Raw genomic sequence first — 25,024 nt, 5'->3', positions numbered from 1 at the left:
TCTTGTTTAAAAGGAAAGAAAATGAATAAGTGAAAATGGCTAGAAAACTCAAATAATACAGAAAAGAAAGAAAAGTCTTTCGGTATAATAACAGTACATATTTTTCCATGGAGAACAAGATATAAGTACCATTAGAACATTTATACAAAAGGAAATGGTATTCACATGATTTGGAAAAGATTTTTTTCATTTTATATAGATAAATGCACATATGTATATATACAAGTGTATGTGTGTGTATATATATAAATGATATAATTCCAAATTGGCACACATATAGAGCTCCTTCATTCTTTACAAATAAGCTATGAGAGTAAAACCTGTACAAATATCTTGGCACAGAGTTAACAAAACCTATTTATGAAATTGCTGGTGATTTTAAATTTTGAAATATGTTACCAAATTGCCCTCCAGTGGCCTCTACTTTATAAGATAATTCAAACAGCAGTCCCTTTTCTGCATATAATGTAAGTATTACAACTGACCTGCTTTGCCTCAAACCACATCACGGAACTGCCAGACAATCAATCCATCACAGAACAAGTCACGCTCTTCCAGACAACACAGATTCTACAAACGAAACCAGCAGCATCATGGATCAAAGCTGGAGGCTGGCAATCACAGCTTCGCAAAGAGTGCCATGCAGCTGACCTTTTATTTTTTTCTCCATTCTTTGTCTAAGACACAACTGCAGGAACGGCTGGGTAGGGGTAGAGAGATTACCGTCTCTTGGGGGTTTACCCTAGCGCACACGGGATGCTATGATGAAACACCACAGAGCGGGTGGCTTACAGACAACAGAAACGTATTCTTTCTCACAGTTCTGGAGGCTGGATGTCCAGCTGAGGCGCCAGCACAGCCACTGTCTGGTGAGGGCCCTCTTCCCAATTCACTGCTGGACTTCCCACGGTATTCTCAAATGGTAGAAGGAGCCAGGGCGTCTCTGGAGCCTCTTTTATATGGCGGTAATCAGGGCTCCAGCCTCATGACTTAAGCACCTCCCAAAGCCACCACCTCCTCGTACCATCATCTTTGGAGGTTAGGATTTTACCGTGTGAACTGGGGAGGGGACACATTTATCTGGACTTCCCCGGTGACTCAGTAGTAAAAGAATCCGTCTGCAATGCTAGAGACTCAGGTTCAAGTGCTGGGTCTGAAAGATCCCCTGGAGTAGGATATGGCAACCCACTCCAGTATTCTTGCCAGGGTAATTCCATGGACAGGGGAACCTTGCAGGCTAAAAGTCCATGGAGACAGGAGCGGTACTCAACTATGAATACTAGCAGATGGAAACACTAGAAGTCTGAAACCATCATAAAGTTGAACAGCTTGATCCCTCCTCATGGTCAAATGTCACAGGGCCTCCATGGCAGACAGTGCCAAGAAGCTCGAAGCTCCCCAGACAGGAAGTGCAGAGTCAGGGTCAGGGATAGTCGGGGATAGTCAGGGAAGTCCAGGATGACATTCTTCCTTCCTTCTCTAAGTAAGCTGCTTGGGAGTGTCTGATTCCCTCAGCAACCAGATACCTTCAGGTAGCTGACAGCAGGTTGACCGAGCATGTGGCTAGGCCACATATCTTGGCTGTAAAATCATGGACAGACCTCCAAACAGTTGTGCATTTTTATTTCTGCCTCTGAGAGTCTGATTAGGTGTTTTCCTCAGGTAAAAAGCCTTGAAAAACCCCCATCCACTGACAACCTCCTACCTATTTATTTATCAAAAATAACAGAATGCCACTTCTCCAGATTAATCTACATCCATGTTAACCACTCTCTACTTGGAAATTCCAAAGCATCCTACTCATATAGTACTTTGGGCCTTTATTACCTCATTAGTTATAATAACAATGAAAGATATACAAAGAGAGATACAGAGTTTTGTACAGACCAACCATTTTGTAAGCTGTGAAAAGCTTTTTATTTATACAGGTATATCATGAAATTTGAGAAACAAGTTTAGATTCAAATTTAAATCAGTAGCTGGGAGACTTGGATAAAACCATTCGATCTCTCAGCTCCAGAGCATCTTCATCTGTAAAACAGGTAATACTGTCTCTCTCGTAGGATGCTTGTGAGGATTCTCCCCTCCCCATCCAGTCCCACCAAGAGCCGAGAAAGTGCTTAAGTTCTCAGCACACTAGACAAGCTCAATAAAATGTTAGCTCTCCCACAAGGGCTATCTCTCCGCTAGGACACTTCATTTTGTTCCCTCCAGCAACTACCAAAGTTGACTTTGTTAATACGGTTAACAAGTTCATTTGGAATTTAACTGAATTGCACTGAACCAAGTAAAATTAATTCAGCATCTCTTTGCACTCAGAAATGAATGCCTCCCTCAAGATCAGTGGTCATTTTTCATCCAACTTTAGAATCATCGAGGGCCTAAAGTCACGGTTGGCACTCCAGACCGTCTATTTCTGAGACGAGTCTCTGGTAAAGCCACTAACTGTCTCCTACCTGCCCAGGCGCTGCCACTGTCATACTCGAGCCGGACACCAGAAAAGAGCCACAGCTCACCAACTATTTACAACCTACAGTCATCAGGAGAACCACCCTTAGGAAACCAAGCGTGGACTACTTACAAAGACTCTAGATTCTGTCCTCAAAGGGCCTCAGCAGCATGAAGAATGCAAGAAAAACTGTTGCCTTTAATTCTTAAAAAGAACACACTAGCAAACTATAGAGAGCAATTTCCTAATGAAAGCTAGACTGATGTTGATATTCGTTTTCAAAATAAATGACTGGCTTGGACTTCTAAAACATCCAATAGACTTATTTTTGTTTATAAGTGAAGATCAATTCTTTTTGAACAGTAATAATCAATTCAGAAACTTGAGAATTTCTAAACAGTTACCATATCATGGATATAGGTCATATTCGGACCGTGTCATCAGATTAAATGTTTCCTTTATTATAGATCATTACGGGACTGAGAAACCACTGCTTGTTCTTACATCAGTAATTATACGAAAATAAAGGACAACTGACTACATGTCACCGGAGTATGGTACCTTTAAAGGAAACCTAGTACCTTATTATAAACACATGCAAAAAATCAAAAGATGCAACATTCCAAACTCTATTAACATGTACATTTACCACAAACATCCTCATAAAAGGTTTCACAGGAATGTGGTTTCTCCTAATGAAAGCCAGTTCCAGACACGCTCTTCATTCTTGCACCAGCCTCCCCAAATGTGACCACACTGACCTGATTTTGGCTTTATCTGCAACCATATTATTATAAATAAGCAGGAACCTTCACAGATGTAATTGCACCACAACTCCAACTGCAGCAGCTCAGTCACTTCAACCCTCTAACTTCAGACTGCAGAAGGCTCCATTCCAACTAAAGGGCAGTTCAGAAGGTACCCTCACTCAGACCTACTGTGTTTCAGTTCCCCAAGAAAAGCAAGACCAACAAGGCCACAGCCTCTTAGAACATTATACTACACTCCTCAGAGGGTCATTCATCATTCTGTGCATAGGTCACAAGGATTTTTTTAAAAGGACACCAAAGAGAAAGAAAACACTGAAAGAAGTGACTGGGTTAAAAAATTCGTGATACCCATTTCCAGGTCCTAGAGAAATAAAAGCTTACCTATTGTTTTTTCTCTTAAATGAAAATAAAAAGAGTAATTCCATGTTGCTCCGTGGATGTCCTCTTATGAAGTGACCTTATCTACCAAAGGACTGCAAGGAAAGCAAAGGGGCCAGGTAACAAACACGTCAGCTCCACACAGGTGGAAATGAGAAGATTACAAAGAGCAGGAAGCAGATAAGCCATCCTGGAGAACTGAGCCCTCCGGAAAACGGGAGGCAGGGCTTGACACTAATGGAATTGCAGAAAACATGTTCTAAATCTAATCGTGTGATTTTAAAATCTGATTAAAGTCCAATAACAGATGTCTGCTTTTAGCTATATGACAGGAGGAGAAATGTCTCTGAATCTCACCAACACAAAATTAATATTTTTTCACATTAAAAATAAAAGTCAAAATTGTACCTTAATAGAAAACAAAATAAAATGGCCAACTAGAATCCAAACATCACAATAAAGCACTTTTTTCCTTTTCTGATCTTTATGCATTCACAATTTTTACAAAGTCATAACTAAAGAAGAGATAAAAATTTGCAGCCCTTATGTTTCTAATATAATTAATGTCTTCACAGCAAGCAGTCCATTGAGAACCATACCAACAAAAGGCAAAAACGGCACACTTAAGGACAAAAGTGTACCTAGCACTTTATATTACAAAAAAGGTCCAATTTGCATAAAATGTAAAACCATACTATAATCCCCAAACCCAAGACATTTTAATTGACAGTTTTCATTTAGTAAAATACTCATTTTATAAAATTTATCTTTCTTTGTGTAAAGACTCAATTTGTATAATCATTAATGAAAACACTTTAAATTCTTGAAATAATATACCAAAAATATAAATCCTTCAATCAGTAATCATTGGTAATGATTAAGACAGATGTAATCTTACCTGGTTCCTGAGAAACCTGTATGCAGGCCATTAAGCAACAGTTAGAACCAGACATAGAACAATGGACTGGTTCAAAATTGGGAAAGGAGTACATCAAGGCTGTATATTGTCACCCTGCTTATTTAACTTATATGCAGGGTACATGTTGCCAAATGCCCGGCTGGATGATTCATAAGCTGAAATCAAGAATGCCAGGAGAAATATCAACAACCTCGGATATACAGATGATACCACTCTAAAGGCAGAAAATGAAGAGGAACTAAAGAGCCTCTTGAAGGTGAAAGAGGAGAGTGAAAAAGCTGAGTAAAAACTCAGCATTCAAAAAACTAAGATAATGCATCTGGTCCCATCACTTCATGGTAAATAGATGGGGAAACAATGGAAATAGTGACCGGTTTTATATTCTTCAGTTCCAAAATCATTGTGGATGGTGTTGACTGCAGCCACGAAGTTAAAAGACACTTGCTTAAAAGCTATGACAGACCTAAACAGCGTATTTAAAAGCAGAGACATTACTTTGCCGACAGAGGTTCGTAGAGTCAAAGCTATGATTTTTCCAGTAGTCATGTACGGATGTGAGAGTCGGACCAAAAAAGAAGGCTGAGTGCCAAAGAATTGACGCTTTTGAATTGTGGTGTTGGAGAAGACTCTTCAGAGTCCCCTGGACAGCAAGGAGATCAAAACAGTCAGTCCTAAAAGAAATCAACCCTGAATATTCATTAGAAGGACTGATGCAGAAGCTTCAATACTCTGGCCACCTGATGTGAAGAGCTGACTCATTGGAAAAGACCCTGATGCTGGGAAAGATTGAGGGCAAGAGGAGAAAGAAGTGGCAGAAGATGAGATGCCTGGATGGCATCACTGACTCAACGGACATGAGTTTGAGCAAACTCTGGGAGATAGTGAAGGACAAGGAAGCCTGGCGTGCTGCAGCCCATGGGGTCCTAAAGAGCTGGACATGACCTAGAGACTGAATAACAACAGGGCAAAGAGTAGGGAAACTCCACTTTCGGCTCAGCTTTTCTGAAACCTATATCGGCTTCCTCCAAACAAAGACTATTAATTTTTTTTAAGTCAAATAAGGTCAATTATAAAAAACACAAAGTAATAATCATAAAGCCCAACCTTGAGAAGAGGAAACAAATCAGTAAAGTTCATGATGCATTTGGAATTCTGCTTACACCAGAAAGCCAACTCATGTTTTTGGTGAGAAAAGCAGCTGTTCCCCTCTGGTGTTCAACTCTGGACAACTTCTTGATAACCTCTCATTTGGCTGCTCCCGAAACAATTGTGTTTACAGTAAATACCAAGATTCTACTACTGGTGAAACTCTGAAATTATCTTCCTTATCTGCAATTAACTATAGGCTCTGGAAAGCCTCCCTTTCTTTCAGACTCAAAAAAGCAAGTAATTGAATTAAATATAGTTCTAAATATGTGCCTGTTCCTCCTCTGTGAAATAACAGCTCTCTCTGCTAGTCTCTTCCCAAGCCAGCAGAATAATAATTCCGCATCTCTTTGACTCCCACAGAATTTTGCTGCCTCTGGTGACACACTTTCACTCTGCGGGTCAGCTAGCCTAACGCTGATCTGATCTGGCCTATCACCGCAAGCCCCTGAGGACAGGGGCTGAGCCACTTCATGCGAAGACTTCACACTGAAAGGTATGGCAAATCAGGATGTTTTGGGATATAAGTGATCAACCCCTAATTCAAACTACCTAGCTAATCTTCTGGCAGAGGAAACTGGAGTTGCTGGCTTTGGGGCCTGCTGGGTCTGGGGCCACCCATGGTGGGTGTAAGGTGGGTATCTGTGTGCGTGTGTCTCCCTAGCGCCATTCCCCTTCTGCCATCAGCCTACGCTGATCTCCTCTATGTTGACTTCATCCTCAGAAAGCGTCTTCCTACGTGGTAGCAAAGAGGGTCACTAGCAGCTCCAGCTTAACAAACCCACAGATAGGAAAAAGCTCTCTGCAACAGTTCCATAATTCCATACCTCCACAACGGATCCTTGTGACCCTGACTAGCCAAGCTGATGTCACATGCCCAAGACAGAGGCGATGGAGTCATCGCCTCCTCTGACCACATGGGCTGAGAACAAAGCAAGGGTTACTGATGGCTCAGGGGAAATACGGATGATTTATTGAAAGGAGGAAAGAGATGCTGGGTGGGCAAAGCCAACAGACACTCCCTGCTTCACAGGCTCTGAAGACCGCTGACTCAGACCCTTCTGCTTATTACGTGTAAGTCCCTTCTACTTATTATGTGTAACCACTGAACACTGAATACAAAGTGTTTTCAGTGTCGGTCCCTGTATGACATTCTTTCTCAGAATGAATTCTTTCCCACCTTACTGCCACGTGTGAGGTGGGCTATGCAGTTTCCTTCTCCTGCTTCTCAGTGAGGCTATCTTGCCTTTAGGTACATTCCTATTGTTTTCAGGGCATTTCTTCTCCTTTGTCCTGGGTATCTCAACACCAAGTGCACATACTGTTGAAAACAAGTGTGTTGCTAGCTTTTGTTTGGAGAGAGATTTAAGAGTAGGTAAAAATTTGCCAAGCAAACCAAAGGAACACACACAGAAGTACCCCGCCTCCCTAAAAATGTGGCAGGTCTCCACAATCCACCCTTCCTGGTGTGGAAACACACACGAGGGCAAGTCTCTGAGAGTCTCAGGACAAGTCCAGGCTTTCTCCCCAAAATAAAGCCAAGATCAAAGAGTGATTACGGGTGACCTCTGGTTGTGGTTTGTTGTACATATGCTAAGCTTAAGACCTTCCTCTCTTCTCTGAGAGAGAGAGGATGGGACAGAGGAGAGGGGAAAGGAAAAGAAAGAAAGGGGGATGACTATACACCATATACAGAAGTTTGCCAGGCTGTCTGCCGTTTGTACGACGGCCAGGAATCCCTCAAATAACTGGGAATGATTATTTAGGGTTGTCTCAAAAACACTGCATGAAATAACAAAACCACCTTCCCCATGTGATCCAATCCACTTTACCCAGCCTCTCTGATCTTATACCAACCTGATCGTGCTTAAGTTATCGTCTGTCTCAGGCTTTCACAGGAGCTTTCTTTTATGGATTTTCCATCCAGCAAACGTTTCTGTTCCCCGGCTGGGCAGATCCAACCACAGCATGCTTGGCTACGGACGGCAGCAGCTCACCCACAGCAGCTCCAACCTGGAGGGGGCGAAGGCCGGAATCCATTAGAGGAATTCACAGTCACAAACACGCTCTCTCTCAGGACGGTATGTCTGGCAGGAGAACTCCCAGCATCGTCCAAACGTTTAAAATCATTAATGAACAGAGACAACAGTTTATAAGGTCTCCTAAAGACACCTTACAAGTTTGGGCTATTCTGAGGGGGAGGATTGAAGTGTTTAATTATTACTAAACAGGTTTGGCCAAATGCTTATGCTCTGTTTGTGGAAAATTTAAAAGCCAGATGTTTTAATTAACCACAGAAAACACGAGCTACAACTAAAATTTCATGAACACACTGATCTGCCCTGTGGAAAACCACAGGAATGTTCTGGCAAGGCTCGGACTGAATTCTTGGGACACAGAGGGCTGGGCTCATTCCCCTTAGGAACCCGAACAGAAAATTAACTTGCTCAATATGTTTTAAAAAAGTAAAATGAAACCCAGATTTAATCTCAATCAAATACAAAACCATTTCAGGACTTCAAAGGGCACCACCGAAAGACACACAAGGGAAAGGTCACAAAAAATTCCAGTGTGGTTCAGGATTTAGAATGTATTTTCAATGCAAAGTGAATAGTGTAGCAGAAAAGTTCACAGGCTAAATAACCCAAAGGAGAAACGAATCATCTTTCATTTCCTAATAGAGGAAAATGATGTATGAAAACCAGTATTCAAGTGAATCATAAATATTATCAAATGTATAATATGTTCAGGCAAAAAGGAATCACTTAACTATCCTGCTTCAGGCCAAACCTGCAGCCTGGCCCACACTAGCTACTATGCTTCAGCTTGAAGAATCAAGGCATCCAGAAAAACTGCTCAAATAACTTAGGCTCACTGAATTCAGAAACAGAAAAATGAGGGAATCTTATAAAAGCAATTAGTGAACAATTAAGAACAGATTAAAAAGTCTTTCTTAGTGATAGTAATAGTTACGGCAGCATCAATATACATCAAATATTGATTCAAGAGAGAACGAAACACATGTTATTTTCAGATACTAGGTCCACAATTCTATTTCTGTAAGTCACAGACCCTGACACAAGTGTGCCAAGCATAATATTACATTAATCTCCATCTTCATTTGAAACCTCTGTGGCAAAAATAATTTCAAAGGGAACACAGCAAGAAAAAAGCAAGATATCAAGGTATCTATCTGTGGTGTAATCCCAGTTTTGTTCTACAAATTGAGTGTATATAATCTAAAGATTTCAAAGCATGAACAATAATGGCTATTTCTGGATCATGGAATTAGACATATTTGTGTGTACATCTTAGTGTTTTTCCAAGTTTTATACAATTAATATGTATCATTTTTAGAATCAGAATATTTTTAAATAAGGTTTTTCTTACTAAACAGTATGAGAACACAAATCAGAAATGGAATACCAATATAATATATTAGCCTCATTTGTGGGCTTCCTTTTATCTGAAGAATAAGAGCTAAAATTAAAAAGACTTCATTTATCTGAACTCTGTAATTCTTCACTTAGAAGTTCAAAACCCAAGTGTCCAATAACACCCCCAGGGTTGAACAACTACTTTTCTAGGAACAAGAAAGTTTTACTGATTTTGCAAACCTGTCACAAAGAAACAAGAACATAGTTATTCCTCTCCCTTAACTAATGCATCTAAATTTCTCTATCACTAGCCATGCTATACAACTGTCACTTATTAAAAATGTCCTGATGTCACTTAAGATTTCACAGGAGCAGAGCCCTTGGTAAACACTGCCACACGCCATTTCTGATATTTCCGGCATCTCAGAAAACACAAAACACAATGGTGGAATCTCAAGGGAATTGCAACCCACTCCAGTATTCTTGCCTGGGGAATTCCATGGTCAAAGGAACCCGGTGGGTTACAGTCCGTAGGGTCACGAAGAGTTGGACACAACTGAGCAACTAACGCTTTCACTAACACTGGGGTACCTGGCAGTCCATCACTCTAAGAAGACAACATCCTCAGTTTACAAATGAGGACACTGTGGCCCAGAGAGATCAAATGTCTCTTCCAAGGCCACACAGCTGGTGGGGCAGGGATAAGTCCAGATCACCAGCTCCACTGTGACCAAGTGCTCTATCCACCACTACATCGTGGCACGTACTCCACCACAGGTTAAATTCATATTAGCAAAACGAGTAGAACAAGACAAGAAATGTATTCTGTCAAAAATGAAATGCATGCAGGAAAAGAAAAGCAGAGACTCAAAGCTGGGCTAAACTAGATGAGGCTCTGCCCATAACCCGCTCTGCCGGAGAAACAATGGCTGCAGTGTGAGCAGGCAGCAGGTGCCTTGAACAGAAACCGCCTGTCATGCCAAAAGCTTTCTGGTCCTAGTACTTGTCCTGCTGATGACCGCACGGCTCCACTGCTTGAAGCAGGACAAGAGGTTTTCAACAAGAGAAGACAACACTGGCACCCGTGAGCCACCTGTGGGTGAGACGAGGGACACGTGCTCACCCCACTGTTGGCGGTAAATAATCTACTAAATGATCAGACATCAAGTCTGAGCCTCCTCCTTCCAAAAGTTTTAGGGAAGAGATATTACTGATTTCAAAAATTAAGAAACAGAGTGGGATCATTTTGTAAAGTACAGAAACAGCAAATCTTTATGTTGTGTACCTAGAACTAACAGTGTTGTAGGTCCATTATACTTTAATAAAACATTGCTTGAAAAGAAAGAAAGGAAGGAACAGGAAGGAAAGGAAAGAAGAAAGTCACTAATAACTAAAATAAAATAATCCTAACGCTTCATCTCTTGTGCCAGATACAAGCGTGGGGGTAAGCAGGACTTTTCCTCACTTCCTCTAAGTGAAGTATGCGAACAATGCTCCTCTTCACTTCTTTCTCAGCATTCACCTATAGCATCCACACCACACCAGTCAGAAACCTAGGAGTCCCACAGATGTGAACAGCCCGATGAGTAAGAGAGAGAAGACAGATGGCAGTGACGAACTCAGAAACGCTCCCTGAAAAGCCTTCATTGAGTTCCCTCCCCGTGCCTACTGTGCAGCGGGACCACAAAGGCAGGAACTGTGAAGCCGCTAAAAAAACGCTGCATCCAAGGACGATGTGAGCTGGCTTTGTAAGCAGCCGGGACCAATACAATGGCCCTGTCCCGCTTCATCTCAGGAGTCAGGCGCCTGAAAAAATGCATATTTTTTCCACCCCAAACTGTTCCTTCCCCACTATCTATTTCCATGGCTGGACCCTGGAGGAAAGACAATATTGACAGTTTATTCATCCCCTTCCGTGCCTCTGCTCTGATGCTAAAGGTTAATGTCCACAGAGGGCAAAAGGAATCAGATTCTTGTTGCTATTTCACAATGAAATCAAAGCTTGGTAGTGAGTGTTGTTCTAGGAACTCTTGGAAAGTCATTTGTAAGGTAATGACAGTAAGTTTAAATTTAGCAGTCTGGTAGAATGAACTCTGGCCTGCTAATCAAATTTGGCACAGTCTTGCTGAAATCACAAAATTATCTTTCTCAATGACAGACTAAACAGAAATTAGATCAGATTCATTGATTTTGAAATCCTTTCTTACTGGGAACCCTGACTGTGTGCTACCTGGTTCTTTATCTTGACTCAATGTCTTTGGCAAAATGTGCCCCTAGATACTGCCACTATCTGAGAATCGTAAATGTATGGTCAGCACTTTTCCCCCGTTTTAATATCACAGGGAAAGTTTGTCCTTCCTGAGCCTGATTCCAGAAGTATTAGCCAAGCCAATTCAATACTTCTGAAATTTCTCTCTCAAAATGATCAGGAGTACCAGGCAAGAATATGTCAGAGAACATTACTTTCATGGTGTGGGAAATTTTATTTTAAAAACTTAGATTGAGAGTATTGATAACTTCACATCTTAAAATATTGGGGAGAGGAGAGAATAAGTTATTTGAAATAATGAGGGCTGTGTTTTAAGTTACACATCACCAGCAACTGAAATCTATAAGCGAAACTGGCACCCAATGAAGTCTGTGGAGACATGACAATTTTAAAAAAGTTTCATACAGTAACGTCCCCTGTCATGCTCTCAAGTAAAGAGGGTTGCAACAGTTTGGAAGGGGAGGAACTGATGCTTTCTAATGTTCTAAAAACTGTTCTTCGGAAGCAAACTTGGTTCAAAATTGGAAAAAAAGTACAAACGATAAGGCTGTATATCATCACCCTACTTATTTAACTTATATGAAGAGTACATCATGCAAAATGCCGGGCTGGATGAATCACAAGTTGGAATCAAGACTTCCAGGAGAAATATCAACAGCATCAGATATGCAGATGAAACGACTCTAATGGCAGGAAATGAAGAGGAACTAAAGAGCCTGTTGATGAGGGTGAAAGAGAAGAGTGAAGGAGACGGCTTGAAACTCAGTATTCAAAAAACTAAGATCACAGCATCCAGTCCCATCACCAGATGGCAAATAGATGGGGAAAAAATGGAAACAATGGCAGATTTTATTTTCTTGGGTTCCAAAGTCACTGAGGACAATGACTGCAGCCGTGAAATTAAAAGACACTTGCTCCTTGGAAGAAAAGCTATGACCAACCTAGACAATGTATTAAAAGGCAGGAACATCGCTTTAATGACAAAGGTCCGTCTAGTGAAAGCTTTGATTTTTCCAGTGGTCATCTATGGATGTGACAGTTGGACTATAAAGAAAGCTGAGCACTGAAGAATTGATGCTTTTGAACTGTGGTGTTGGGGAAGACTCTTGAGAGCCCCTTGGACTGCAAGGAGATCCAACCAGTCCATCCTAAAGGAAATCAGTCCTGAATATTCATTGGAAGGACTGATGCTGAAGCTCCAATACTTTGGCCACCTGATGCAAAGAGCCGACTCACTGGAAAAGATTCTGACGCTGTGAAAGACTGAGGGCAGGAGGAGAAAGGGATGACAGAGGATGAGATGGTTGTATGGCATCATCAATTAATGGACATGAGTTTGAGGAAACTCTGGGAGATAGTGAAGGACAGACAGCCTGGTGTGCTGCAGTCCATGGGGTCACACAGAACTGGACATGACTTGGTGACTAACAACAACAAAAGCTGTTCTGGGAAAAATAAGGGATGAAGAAATCAACAGATGTAGAGGTTGTGGTCCCAGCTCTGCTACTTGTGACCTGAGGCTTTCTGGGATAACTAACATACACTCTTCACCTTTTGTTTTATCATCTGTAATACTGGGATGAGACTATTGGCCAGTTTCATGGGACTCTCAACCAATGAAACCCAATACGAAGGCATTACATAAGTTTTTAAAGCACTGTGTATTCATTCAACAAATATTTACTAAGAAACTACAAAGCTGCCAGATACAGCACTGTGGATTCAACCACAAACAAGAGACGCAGCCCATTCCTGCAAAGACTTGGTGATGGGATGCAGTAAAATCTGTAAGAAGCACAGGGAGTTATGGGACATGCAGGCGGCTTCCAATCCGAATACCAGAAAAACATGACATATTGTTACCTTCACAAGCTCTTGAGGAAGTTTCGCAAGAGCTTGTAAAGGTAGCAGCAGATGCAGTTTTTGGTTCGGGTTAATTGTTAGCTCATTCTTAGTACATTTTTGCTGAACACTCACAGCACGCCAGGCACTATTCTAGGTACTGGAGATCTAGCACTGAACAAAATTTCTGCCCTAATTTAGCCGATATTCCTCATCCACATGAAATGTAAGAAACAGGAACTAAACAGAGTTAAGCAGCAAGGATGCTTCTGCTGCAATATAATGGTTTCTTTCTCCACCAAAATAACCATACACGAAAGTTAAAAGGAATATTCTAATTGATCTAAATACGGTAAACATTTTATATATTAAATCTCCAGGCTACATTTTACAATATGCCAAATAACTGCCACCATATGAAAGGCACTCTTGGGTCTGAGGGATTACGATTTGTGCCTTTTGGCATGGAGAACACTCTCCATACCTTCCTCCTCCCCCACCCAAGGAAAACGAACATATGCTGGAATCCATCCAAACACAACCTCAGTTTTAACAAGGGGAATATCAGTTATTTTAGAATCATTTCCTGTAGTCATTTCTGTAAAGAATAAAAAAAATTGAATTCTATTTTTTTTAGAAACTAAACTGAACATGCCAAACGTCTGCCTTCACAAAGTTTCCTTTAAAAATCTATTTAAGGGGAGGGGAGGGCATGAGAACTAGGCTGTCCAGAAGGTAGTTAACCCAACAGTCTAAAAATTCAATACGGGATGGAGGTGCAGGGAGGGGATGAGGAAAGGAGGAAAAAGAGGAAGGAAAGGAAGGCACAGGAGTGAAAAGTTACACAATGATCTCTAGGATTAAAACCTGAAGAGTTCACAGGCTCAACAAATACCAACGGCCAATGTTCAAAATACTGTATAGCAAAGAAGAGGTTTAAAAAAAAAAAAAAAAAGACCAAAATGCTACTCAGCCCAAGATCAAGAGTTCCTAAATTTGCGGGTTCCTACCAAAAAAATACAAAGTTCAAAGCGCATCTGTGCAGATGATGTACTAGGTCTGTGGACGTGTCCACGGATCTTCACTTTTCTAACTGGACCCAAACGATACTGATTCACAACGGTCCCATGGCTGGGAACCACTGACTTACTGTATTTCCTTATTGAAAAAAGTTTTGGAACATTTTCATTATAATAGCAGATAATTCTTTTGCTAAGTGCTTTCCAATAATCTTTCATCCTGAAGTAGGAACTATTACTATGCCTGTCTTTTTAAATGGGGAAATTTGAGGCATGAAGAGGTCAAATGACTTGACTGATGTTACACAGCTTTTAAATCAAGAACCTGGGATTTTTGGCCAAGTCCTATCTGCCCTGTATTTTCTTAGCACTCTGATCTGGTGAACTTCAGCAAGCTAAATCTGCTTCCCACTCTCTAGTCTAAGGTTGTCATATAACTAATCATCTTAATAATATACTACAGGCATTAATACAGAACTTAAATCCCCAAATTCAGTAATAAACTGTGTAATCTGAGAGAGTGCTGGGAAAATCATACATAAAGCGTGGTCTATTCAGAGCAGTAGGGAGGTACCTGGCCAGGTCTGTAGTTACTTTAATTACCTTCCATTCCATCTTAAAATCAGTAAAAGAATGCTTATGATCTTAGGGAACATATGCTCCTTCACCAACATTAGACTTTTTCCTAGAAAAAAGCTGGACACAGCAAAGTCGGGCTCATTAAGAATTACTGCCAAGAGTTTCACATCTTCTCAACAGTTTCATGCTTTTTTTGGTGTTATTGCATCTGCCTAGACTGCCTCACCCTACTACTCTGATGTGCCACCTATTTGTCCTTTGAGGCCCAGCCCAAATATTACCTCCTTCATAAAGCCTTCTCAGATGCTCTGGTAGAAATAATAACATTGAAAATTTGCGATCTTCAATGCTTCTCCTATCGCGTAGGACAGGCTGATATTTATTCAAGAATACATATGCCTTGTCTCACCTAGAGCCAGACATCCTGGAATGTGAAGTCAAGTGGGCCTTAGAAAGCATCACTACGAACAAAGCTAGTGGAGGTGATGGAATTCCAGTTGAGATATTGCAAATCCTGGAAGATGATGCTGTGAAAGTGCTGCACTCCATATGCCAGCAAATTTGGAAAACTCAGCAGTGGCCACAGGACTGGAAAAGGTCCGTTTTCATTCCAATCCCAAAGAAAGGCAACATCAAAGAATGCTCAAACTACCACACAATTGCACTCATCTCACACGCTAGTAAAGTAATGCTCAAAATTCTCCAAGCCAGGCTTCAGCAATATGTGAACCGTGAACTTCCTGATGTTCAAGCTGGTTTTAGAAAAGGCAGAGGAACCAGAGATCAAATTGCCAACATCCGCTGGATCATGGGAAAAGCAAGAGAGTTCCAGAAAAACATCTATTTCTGCTTTATTGACTGTGCCAAAGCCTTTAACTGTGTGGATCACAGTAAACTGTGGAAAATTCTTCAAAAGATGGGAATACCAGACCACCTGACCTGCCTCTTGAGAAACCTGTATGCAGGTCAGGAAGCAACAGTTAGAACTGGACATGGAACAACGGACTGGTTCCAAATAGGAAAAGGAGTACGTCAAGGCTGTATATTGTCACCCTGCTTATTTAACTTCTATGCAGAGTACATCATGAGAAACGCTGGACTGGAGAAAACACAAGCTGGAATCAAGATTGCTGGGAGAAATATCAATAACCTCAGATATGCAGATGACACCACCCTTATGGCAGAAAGTGAAGAGGAACTAAAAAGCCTCTTGATGAAAGTGAAAGTGGAGAGTGGAAAAGTTGGCTTAAAGCTCAACATTCAGAAAACGAAGATCATGGCATCTGGTCCCATCACTTCATGGGAAATAGATGGGGAAACAGTGGTAACAGTATCAGACTTTATTTTTCTGGGCTCCAAAATCACTGCAGATGGTGACTGCAGCCATGAAATTAAAAGACGCTTACTCCTTGGAAGGAAAGCTATGACCAACCTAGATAGCATATTCAAAAGCAGAGACATTACTTTGCTGACAAAAGTCCGTCTAGTCAAGGCTATGGTTTTCCAGTGGTCATATATGGATGTGAGAGTTGGACTGTGAAGAAAGCTGAGCACCAAAGAATTGATGCTTTTGAACTGTGGTGTTGGAAAAGACTCTTGAGAGTCCCTTGGACTGCAAGGAGATCCAACCAGTCCATCCTAAAGGAGATCAGTCCTGGGTGTTCTTTGGAAGGAATGATGCTAAAGCTGAAACTCTAGTACTTTGGCCACCTCATGCGAAGAGTTGACTCATTGGAAAAGACCCTGATGCTGGGAGGGATTGGGGGTAGGAGGAGAAGGGGACGACAGAGGATGAGATGGCTGGATGGCATCACCAACTCAATGGACATGAGTTTGAGTAAGCTCTGGGAGTTGGTGATGGACAGGGAGGCCTGGCGTGCTGTGATTCATAGGGTTGCAAAGAGTTGGACACGAATGAGGGACTGAACTGATGCCTTATCTTAACAGAGTCCTCGCAGCATCTCACCCCTTTGCCCTTTGTTCTCAGGTGGCCTGAGATTTCTGGTTCTTCTCCATCTTTATTAATGTTCTTTCTTGGGCTCCTTTGTATACGACCACTGCTGCAGCTGCTGCTAAGTCGCGTCAGTCGTGTCTGACTCTGTGTAACCCCATAGACGGCAGCCCACCAGGCTTCCCCATCCCTGGGATTCTCCAGGCAAGAACACTGGAGTGGGTTGCCATTTCCTTCTCCAGTGGATGAAAGTGAAAAGTGAAAGTGAAGTCGCTCAGTCATGTCCAACTCCTAGCGACCCCATGGACTGCAGCCTACCAGGCTCCTCCAACCATGGGATTTGCCAGGCAGGAGTACTGGAGTGGGGTGCCATTGCCTTCTCCCTAGAATATTAAAAATGGTGTTCACAAAGGCTTCATCCTGACTCTCCTCACAACTCCACACAAACTTTCTGGGTGACTTCAACCATGTTGCCAAATCCAGCTACCTGAATAGTCTGATGACTCCCATTCACCCATCCAATAAAATCATCCATTCATTCATCAAACATTTATTGAGACATACTCTGTGCCAAGTATGCACCAGGCGTTCTCTCCAGGTCAGACCTCTCACTTGACTATTCTCTGTCCAACCCACTAGGATCACAACTCCTGGTTCATTTATGTTCTTGCTCCCTACTGCATCCATTCTAAGAGTCATATTTCTTCCAGTTTCACGAAGGTTAACAGTGATACGTGTCTTACAAAACAGGCACATTTCTTCCAATTTCACAGAGGTAATAGTGATATGTATCTTACCAAAAATGGCATCTTAAACACCTTTGGCAATGTTTTCTTACATCTTATACACATACCAAAACAGTGGCTCTTATAAACAGTGGCATCTTAAAGTCTATGAACCCCAGAGACTATCTTAGTATATTTCCCTCCCATTATTCTACAACTGTGCTGCCCAAGAGAACTTTCTTTGATGATGGAAATGTGTCATATTTGTGTTGTCTAATATAGTAGTCATTATCCACATGTGCATTGAAATGTGACTAGTATGACCAAGGCACTGAATTTTTATTTTTATTTAATTTTAATGATATTTATATGTTTATCAATTTCCTTATTCCTTTTTGCATCTCAGACTTTCCTTCTGGAATTACTTTCTTCTTCATGAAGTACATCCTTTAAGTTTCTTAGTAAAATCTGCCACAGTAAGTTTTAATTTTTTGCAAAGTATATTTTGCCTTTTTCTTGAATGACAGTTTTGCTGACATACAATCAATAGTATTTTCTTTTAGCATTCTGAAAATATTTTTCCAGCATCCATACTGCTGTTGAGAAGTCAGCTGTAAGTATAGTATTCCCTTGATAAACAATCTCTCTTTCCTATCTGGGTATTCTTAAGATCACCTTCCTTATTTTGGCATATTTAAGTCCCTTATGTCTAGATATGAATTTCTATTTATTTATCTTTATTGGTATATGCTGTGTTTCCCTTATCAGTCCAGAAATTACTTGGATTTAAAGAACACTGGTCATTTATGTACTTCATGAACTCTCTCTGGAAATTATTTGTACCCTAGATTTTCAAATATTACTTCCTTCTATTTTGTCCATTATCTCTCTGCAATTCTGAACAGATCTCATCATGGCTTTTATATCCTTCAACTACACCTTCATGTTTTTCTTTTTATTTCTAAGTTACATTCTGGTTAATATCTTCACATCTTTTTTTCTAGTTCATTAATTGCTTCTCTAGTTGTTCCTAGTCTAGTTTATTGAGTTTTTAACATTTATAATTTTTTCCCTTACATTTTGTTCTTATTTCTTTTTTCTCAAATCTGCCTGGTCAAAATTTGTTCAACAAAAACAGAACACCTACATTTATATTGCTCTTTGTGCACACTCCTCTCCACCACCACATTGAGATATAACTGACAAACATTGTATTAATTTAAGGTATACAACAATATTTGATATATGTATATATTGCAAAATGACCACCATAATCAGTTTCATTAACATCAATTACTTCACATTGTCACAAATTTTTTTCTCACGATGAGAACTTTGAAGATGTACTTTCATAGCAACTTTCAAATATACAATACAGTTTGGTTAATTATACTCACCATGCTGTACATTATCTACCTAGAACTTATTTTTTTTGTAATTGGAAATTTGTATCTTAACCACCTTCACCCACTTCCTCCATCCCTGACCTCTGACAACTAATTTGTTTCTAAGAGTTTGGCGTTAATTGGTTTTTGGTTGTTTTTTTTTTAGATTCCACATATAAGTGAGATCTTTCCCTGATTTATTCCCTTAGCATAATGTCTTCATGTTGTTGTAAATGGAAGAATTTCCTTCATTTTTAGGGCTGAATAATATGCCTGATCATTTTTTTTTTAATTGAAGTATCGCTGATTTACAATATTGTGCTAGTTTCTGATATACAGCAAAGTGATTTCGTTATACATATATACATATATTCTGTTTTTCAGTTTTCCATAATTGTTTATACATGATGCTGAATATAGTTAGCTGTGTTATACGGTAAACCCTTGTTTATTTTACATACAGCAGTGTGCATTTCATACTCCCCATTTATCCCTCTCCCACTCCAACTCCTCCCCACCTAGTCCATTTTTATCTCACGCTCTTATTTGTAATTATATTTCATTCCTTAAAGTATTTCAAAATGGTTATTTTATATTCTGTATCAGATAATTGTAATATCTAAAGTCTTCAGGGAAAAGTCTATTCTTTATTTGTTTCTGATTACTCTGGCCCCTGGAGGTTTGTTTTCTAGAAGAGTTAGCTGTCTTTGATCCTGAACTCTTATTTGGTTGATACTGGTCAGGAGAATCCTAAGGTCTAAAGTAGGGATGTCTTCCTCCATAAAGATTTTTGTGTGGTTCTGCCAAAAGCCCACAGGCACTATCTACCTGGGCCACTTTAGATTCTTTTGCAGGTCCTAGTGGGATACAGGCTCTTCTAACACTGCCACTCACCCAAGGCTTAGTCTTCAGCCCCGATGGTGAAGGCAACTGCCTTTTGTGTTTGTCTACACAGAAAGCTCCCGGTTTGGGTTTTACCTTACTAACTGGTGGTTGGCTGAGACTCTGGAGTTGTCTTAGTTCCCATGATCCCAAAAGTACATAAAAAATGTTTTATCCAGATTACAATGCTTTAGTCGGGAAATGTGACTGATTTCTAGCCACACTGCTAGAAACCTAAGCCTCAAACTGATCATCTTCTCTCAAAGCCTACTTTTCCTTTGTTTCCACATTTTGCTGAATGACAGCATTCACTCTCACGCAGATCTGAAAGTCAGTATAGCAGGGACCAGTGACCCCAGTCTTTCCTCCACCAGCCCAATAAAACGAGGCACCAAGTCCCAACTTCTGGCTTGATCAAAAGTGGGTCTGCCTTTATGTTTCTAATCATCACAGCACCTAGTAGTATAAATTTAATCATGAAGGACAAGGAAGCAAATTAAATGAAGCTAAATTAAAACCAAAACCATACATTCCATCCAAATAAAGGTGCTTTATTATGAGGGAAGGTCTGAATTCAGGGAAGTGGAAGGAGAAATGAACTGGGACTTTGGCTGACAGCACCATGATCACATTACCAACGAAAGGTTTAATGCTAGTCCAAAAAATTATCTGTCATGATAAATTAATGTTAATTTGAGTGTTATTGATTTTGCTTAAATTAATAAATCTGTCATTGTTTTACAGTTACATAAGAGCTGGAAGCATAAGGAGTTTATACCTAGTTTTATGTTCAGGCATATTTAAGCTACTTCATAATAAATATATTTATGTCAGTACTGGGAGTTTGTGAGTAATTTTTTTTCTTTTAAATGAAGAGGTCCATAAATTACGAGATTTAAGGAACACTGGTCTTTATATACTTTGCCACTTTTGATATATTCATCATTCTCTGCATTAATGAATAGAGAAGTGGAATACAACAGCACGAGCAAGAGACCATTCACTAAACTACAGTTTCTTCCCCTAAGTCTCCAGCTGTTTGAAACGGCTCAATACTGATGAATCTTTTCAGGCAGCACGCTTTGTTTCTTTCCTCCAACAGTAGTGGTTTCTAACAGATAAGAAATACGCTTCTAATATGCAAACACACTGCTCAGTCCACTTCCTACCTCCACCCATTTTATACTAGACTGTATAAAATGGCATAAACATACCTGGCAACAGTAGAGTAAATGTACCAAATGCAATGTGTCAAACAAAGGCCAGTCCTTGCCTTAAGGAAGTCCCTTTCCTGGTTGGGTTTCAATAACCAGGAATTGGGCTGAGCACAGCACTGTTGTTCTGAATGAGTACAAGAAACTCCTGATCACTTCTTTTTAACTTCTGTATTCTTTATGGATTGATGGACTGCAGTTCCTTCGATCTCTAAATATTTCATTTTAAAAGTCCCCCTACTGAGGAAAAAACTCCCTCTCCCCAACGTACTGGCACGTGTCAACATCATATTTCTCTTCTCACAGAGCTTGACTCAGTCAGAACAAGGTCACAGCAGTCCGTTACTGACAGAGGAGCACACCGGAGTCCAGAGTGGCGAAAGGCTTACCCAGGGACACACGGCTGACAGGCAGTGGCCAGAACCTGGTTCTATCCAGTCTTGCCACCAAGATCCAAGACTGTGTGTCTGTCATCTGATTCATTTTAAATCTTAAGTCGTTTGAACTAGAACTTCACATTGATGCCTCTGGTCATCATTAAACTTTATTTTAAGTCAAGTATTTGATATTTTACTAGCAATAATTCAAGGATATTCACAGTGTATGAAACAGCTCATATTTCAATAAAGTTCTAATGAAAGTTTCTCAAATTCTGAATCCTAATTCCAAGATTCTTATTTGAAAGTGGCTGCTTTCGTTTTTTATTTTTAATCAAAGTATATTAACTTGGTGGTGGGGGAAGCAGAGGGGATGAGATTACCTCTTTATTTTAAGAGAGAAATACAACATTATACTGATAGTTTAAAAATATCAGTGATCACATGAAACTCTAATTCAGCAGTTCTCAAGTTCAGATCTGGGGTGGGGCAGAAAAACATGCATTCTAAACAAGAAGTATTATATTGCTGATGGTCTGAAAGGGAAACACTGATCTATTCAATTTTTCCTTTTTAAATTAAAACTAATGTTGGTACTACTTCTACTTAGTCAATAAAGTAAGACAAAGAGGAGGTGGAGGAGAAAGGAAGAAGAGCGAGAGAGAGAACGCAAAAACATACTACACAGCCAGACATACACACAGATACGGTGTTACCCTTCAAGCACGTGGGAAATAGGCTTTCATGGAATAACATTCCTAAACTCTGACCTAATAAATTATTTTGAGAGTGGCTGCTAAGAACTTAAAAAACCAACTCAAAGCATAAATGGTGCTATTACCCAAAGAATAGGTGAAATCACAGACCAGTATAGGGTTTGGAAAAAAGCAAACTGGCTGTCTGGGGAGGCCTTACAAATACCTGTGAATAGAAGAGAAGCGAAAAGCAAAGGAGAAAAGTAAAGATATAAGCATCTGAATGCAGAGTTCCAAAGAATAGCAAGAAGAGATAAGAAAGCCTTCCTCAGCAATCAATGCAAAGAAATAGAGGAAAACAACAGAATGGGAAAGACTAGAGATCTCTTCAAGAAAATTAGAGATACCAAGGGAATATTTCATGCCAAGATGGGCTTGATAAAGGACAAATGGTATGGACCTAACAGAAGCAGAAGATATTAAGAAGAGATGGCAAAAATATACAGAAGAACTGTACAAAAAAGATCTTCACAACCCAGATAATCACGATGGTATGATCACTTACCTAGAGCCAGACATCCTGGAATGTGAAGTCAAGTGGGCCTTAGGAAGCATCACTACAAATAAAGCTAGTGGAGGTGATGGAATTCCAGTTGAGCTATTTCAAATCCTGAAAGATGATGCTGTGAAAGTGCCACACTCAGTATGCCAGCTAATTTGGAAAACTCAGCAGTCACCACAGTACTGAAAAAGGTCCATTTTCATTCCAATCCCAAAGAAAGGCAACACCAAAGAATGCTCAAACTACCACACAATTGCACTCATTACCCCACTCCAGTACTCTTGCCTGGAAAATCCCATGGATGGAGGAGCCTGGTGGGCTGCAGTCCATGGGGTCGCTAAGACTCGGACACAACTGAGCGACTTCACTTTCACTTTTCACTTTCATGCATTGGAGAAGGAAATGGCAACCCACTCCAGTGTTCTTGCCTGGAGAATCACAGGGATGGAGGTGCCTGGTGGGCTGCCGTCTATGGGGTCGCACAGAGTCGGACATGACTGACACGACTTAGCAGCAGCAGCAGCAGCATACGCTAGTAAAGTAATGCTCAAAATTCTCCAAGCCCGGCTTCAGCAATATGTGAACCATGAACTTCCTGATGTTAAAGCTGGTTTTAGAAAAGGCAGAGGAACCAGAGATCAAATTGCTAACATCCGCTGGATCATCAAAAAAGCAAGAGAGTTCCAGAAAAATATCTATTTCTGCTTTATTGACTATGCCAAAGCCTTTGACTGTGTGGATCACAATAAACTGTGGAAAATTCTGAAAGAGATGGGAATACCAGACCACCTGACCTGCCTCTTGAGAAACCTGTATGCAGGTCAGGAAGCAACAGTTAGAACTGGACATGGAACAACAAACTGGTTCCAAATCAGAAAAGGAGTACATCAAGGCTGTATATTGTCACCCTTCTTATTTAACTTCTATGCAGAGTTGATCATGAGAAACGCTGGGCTGGAAGAAGCACAAGCTGGAATCAAGATTGCTAGGAGAAATATCAATAACCTCAGATATGCAGATGACACCACCCTTATGGCAGAAAGTGAAGAGGAACTAAAAAGCCTCTTGATGAAAGTGAAAGAGGAGAGTGAAAAAGTTGGCTTAAAGCTCAACATTCAGAAAACGAAGATCATGGCATCCGGTCCCACCACTTCATGGCAAATAGATGGGGAAACAGTGGAAACAGTGTCAGACTTTATTTTTGTGGGCTCCAAAATCACTGCAGATGGTGACTGCAGCCATGAAATTAAAAGATGCTTACTCCTTGGAAGGAAAGTTATGACCAACCTAGATAGCATATTCAAAAGCAGAGACATTACTTTGCTAACAGGTCCATCTAGTCAAGGCTATGATTTGTCCAGTAGTCATGTATGGATATGAGAGTTGGACTGTGAAGAAAGCTGAGCACCAAGGAATTGATGCTTTTGAACTGTGGTGTTGGAAAAGACTCTTGAGAGTCCCTTGGACTGCAAGGAGATCCAACCAGTCCATCCTAAAGGAGATCAGTCCTGTGTGTTCTTTGGAAGGACTGATGCTAAAGCTGAAACTCCAGTACTTTGGCTACCTCATGCGACGTGTTGACTCATTGGAAAAGACTCTGATGCTGGGAGGGATTGGGGGCAGGAGGAGGGGACGACAGAGGATGAGATGGCTGGATGGCATCACTGACTCGATGGATGTCAGTCTGAGTGAACTCCGGGAGTTGGTGATGGACAGGGAGGCCTGGCCTGCTGCGATTCATGGGGTTGCAAAGAGTCGGACACGACTGAGCGACTGAATTGAACTGAAGAAATATTTGTTTAATTAAGGAGCAACTCCATCTCTAGCTGGAAATCTATTTAACCACAGAAGTGAAATCATAATTAATATGATCTTATCTAATTTTCCCCTGTCTGTTTGTTTCCTTGGGGCATCTGTAATGGCTGACATGGAAATGGAATCATAAGTATTGTTATAAAAATAACATTTGTTGGAAAGCTTATCCTATATTTTCATAGGTCATACACTATAGATATGGCTCTATTAATTCTTCTCAGGCTTTTTCAGAGAAATCTGAACTATTAAAATTACACACATTATGAGAATTCCCTGGTAGTTCAATGGTTAAGACTCCATGCTTCCAATGCAGGGGCGCAGGTGTGATTCCTTGTTGGGGAACAAGATCCTGCATGTTGTGTGGTACAGCCAAAAAAAAAAAATCCTACATCCATTATCCACTTTAAACCAAGTAATACTGGCAAGTAAAATCTATTAGAAAGGACAAGTGGGAGAAGACAAAAGGGGAGGAATAGGAAAACAATTAATTGAGGAGGAAAATTCAAGAGTAAGTCAGGAATTAAACATAGCTAAGAATACAAATTAAAAGACCCTTACTCCTTGGAAGGAAAGTTATGACCAACCTAGATAGCATATTCAAAAGCAGAGACATTACTTTGCCAACAAAGGTCCATCTAGTCAAGGCTATGGTTTTTCCAATGGTCATGTA

At 40.5% G+C, this 25,024-nt stretch overlaps 1 protein-coding gene across 17 annotated transcripts in view; it reads right to left on the bottom strand.

Annotated features, from left to right (window-relative positions):
• APBB2 (amyloid beta precursor protein binding family B member 2) overlaps positions 1 to 25,024 on the bottom strand; it is a 377,673-nt gene that overhangs the window by 292,084 nt on the left and 60,565 nt on the right. For all 17 annotated transcript variants that reach the window (XM_044945932.2, XM_044945931.2, XM_044945935.2 and 14 more), the window contains exon 2: positions 7,520 to 7,675. The gene's annotated coding sequence lies outside the window, so the exon portion shown is untranslated. The remainder of the gene's footprint in view (positions 1 to 7,519; positions 7,676 to 25,024) is intronic.

The sequence above is a fragment of the Bubalus bubalis genome, chromosome 7 (genome assembly GCF_019923935.1).
Source record: "Bubalus bubalis isolate 160015118507 breed Murrah chromosome 7, NDDB_SH_1, whole genome shotgun sequence".
Taxonomy (NCBI): Eukaryota; Metazoa; Chordata; class Mammalia; order Artiodactyla; family Bovidae; genus Bubalus; species Bubalus bubalis.
Note: the sequence above shows the minus strand (reverse complement) of the source record. Positions and strands in the feature narration are given on the sequence as shown.